The 2939-nt window shown below is 52.7% G+C and overlaps 1 pseudogene; it reads right to left on the bottom strand.

The window, feature by feature from the left end:
* Positions 1–552: 552 nt before the first annotated feature.
* LOC146832850 (uncharacterized) lies at positions 553–1852 on the bottom strand (annotated as a pseudogene).
* Between the last annotated feature and the right edge of the window lie 1087 nt (positions 1853–2939).

Consider the following 2939-nt stretch of genomic DNA (forward strand, 5'->3'; position numbering starts at 1 on the left):
ATTTAGTGGCACATTCTCTAGTTACCGACAATCAAACATCTGAGAATGTAAGATTTAAAACCCCAACCTACACCCCCACAAATTGAGGCCCTGAATCTCTGGAAACATGTAGCAAGTAAAAACAAAAAAAAGAAATCTGCATTGAATGTTGGAGACAAGGGGGCGTGGCCTGCATGGTGACTATGCGGCTGCCCGCGGCACACGCAGTGGGCCACCCTAAAAGGGCGGTCCTCTTAGTGCCAATTAGACACAACCATCACCCCTCTATTTGTGGGACTCGGGGAGGAGTCCCTCTGCACGGCGCGCTAGATGTGTCACTTTTTTTTTCTTGGGGGGCAAAAACTTTTATTAAGTGCTTAAAAGTTGCGATACATAGTTTTTAAGGAAGTGGTACCTCACCCCTTAGGGAAGGCAGTCCACTTAAACTTTTCAATCAATGCATTGAAACATTTACATTCCATCAGTTTGGGATTCAGAAATGTTTGCAGATAGCGTTTACGGTTTTTAATGGGGACGCCACTTTAAAGAGTACAGTGGGGAAGGAGGGTTTTCTCACAGCTCTTCCTCTTCCTCACTTTCCCTCTTGTCCATGGCTGCATAGTCTCTAAGCAGGCTGAGCACCATCCTGCGGCACCCTTCTCTGTTTACCACCTCTCCATTGGTCACCAGGCGGGTTCTGGCGAACAGGAGAATGTCCTTAATACAGCAGAGGAGTCTCCAGCACCCCTAGATAGCTTCCTCTGTGTGTGTCCCTGGAAACAGCCTGTACAGCATGGACTGGTCCATAATGTTCTCGTAGGGGATGAGGGCTACCAGTTCTTGTCGTAAGGCAGCCCTTAGTCTCTGGGCAAAGGGGCAGGCCCAGAAGAGATGGTGTGCAGATTCTTCTGCGGGGCATCCCCTTGGGCAGTTCCTGTGCGGGCACAGGCCTCTGCTGTGCATGAAGGACCTCACTGGCAGGCCCCCCTTCACAGTCATCCATGCTATGTCCTTGTGTCTGTTGGTCAGAATTGGGGAGGATACATTCTCCCACACGTGCGTTGCCGTTGCTGGTGGCAGGTCGCTCACTGGTTCAGTGGTGTCCCTGGTCCTGATCAGTTTGCGGATTGTCTTGGGCTTCCAAAGGCAGGGAGTGACACAGTTCAGCCCAAATTCCCCCACAAACTTTTCTACCTCCCTATAGTACCATGGGAGGTCCCAGTTGAAGGTCACAGCATTCTCCCACTTATCCCATCCGTCTCCACACCGGGAGGAGGAAAAAGCGGAACACCTTGTAGGCAGAGTGGTCCTTGTTCACATTTACCAGGGTTATTCAGACGCAGCCACACACAAAGAAGGCCCTGAGGATCGTTGAGATGTCGGGGACTGCCTTCCCCCCATTGAGGTGCTCCTTGTGCATGACTGACCGCTTCACCCTGTCCATCTTGGAGTGCCAGACAAAGTGGAACACCATGCTGTTGATGGCCCGTGCTACGTTTTCCAGGAGTGGCCAGGCCTGTGTCACATACTGCAGCACGGGCAGTGCATCGTTCCTGAGCACCAGAGCCTTCCCTTCAATGCTCAGGTTTCTCAGGCTCCAGAGGCCCAGTTTTTGCTTCACCTTGGCCAAGCGTTCGTTCCAGCTCTTCGCTGCTGCCCCTGGTCCTCCAAACCAGACGCCGAGGAACTTCATCAGTACTGCCTCGATGGGGAAAGGGAGAGGCTCGTTGCAGAGGTCCCATCACCCGAAGAGTTTGGCCTGAGACTTGTCCACGTTGATTTTCGCCCCTGATGCCTTGCCGAAGTCTGTGCACGCCGCCAGCAGAGATTGGACTGATTCCGCATCCGCGCAGAAGAGGGTGACATCGTCCATGTACAGTGAACACTTGACTTTCCTCTTCGCATCGCCGGGTGTCTGGATCCCTCTGATGTTTGGGTTCTTCCTGATGTACTCAGTGAGTAGCTCTATAACCAAAACAAACAGAGGAGGCGAGAGCGGGCAGCCTTGTCTTACCCCAGACCTGATAGGAAAGGGGTCTGTTTTACAACCATTTACAATGACTGAACTGAAGATGTCTTAATACATTACTTTAACGTAACCGCAGAAGCGCTCCCCCAGCCCAAAACCGTGCAGTACCCTCTCCATGAACTCATGGGAGACGCGATCGAATGCCTTCTCCTGATCTAGACAGACCAGGGCAGCCCGGATCTTGCGGTCCGTGATGTACTGGATCGTGTCCCTTATCAGTGCCAGGCTATCTGCGCCCCTGCGCCCCGGGACCCCGCAGGTTTGGTCTGGGTGAACTAACTCTCCCATGGCGCCCTTCAGTCTATTAACTAGTGTTTTTACAAGGATCTTGTAGTCAACATTCAGGAGAGAGATGGGGCGCCAGTTCTTTAGGTCACATCTCTCCCCCTTATGTTTATACAAGAGAGCAATAATTCCCTCCCTCAGAGTGTGGGGCATGATTCCCTCCCACTCCATCTCCTCATACACCTGCAGGAGATCTGGTCCCACTAGGTCCCACAGTGAGGCATAGAACTCGACTGGGAGACCATCACTACCTGGTGTCTTTCCTGACTTGAAGGATTTAACTGCAAGGTGCAGCTCGTCCAAAGTCAGGCGTGCTAGATGTGTCACTTCCGGCGTCTAGAGGGTACTTATACCTCTCCCTGCCTTTCTGGCACCCTCTTTGCGCCGGACATGCCGTCTCCCGCCCTACCGCTTACCCGGCGTGTGGCTGGTGAGCTGAGTAGGTAGAACTTTGTAATCTTTTCTTTTGTGTTACAGGTGGAGTTACAGGGCGATCTGGGTACAGAAGGGTACCTCTGCAGGAGCACAATAGGTGTGCCAGTGCCAAATCCCAGGAGCCCTCATTGCAGGTCCCTGGAAGAAATTTGTCGGCACGCCGCTAGTCCTGAGGGCGGTTGAAAGCCTGAACAACCGGGGGCTTGCCTTG

This window comes from Triturus cristatus, chromosome 4_2 (genome assembly GCF_964204655.1).
Source record: "Triturus cristatus chromosome 4_2, aTriCri1.1, whole genome shotgun sequence".
Lineage (NCBI taxonomy): Eukaryota > Metazoa > Chordata > Amphibia > Caudata > Salamandridae > Triturus > Triturus cristatus.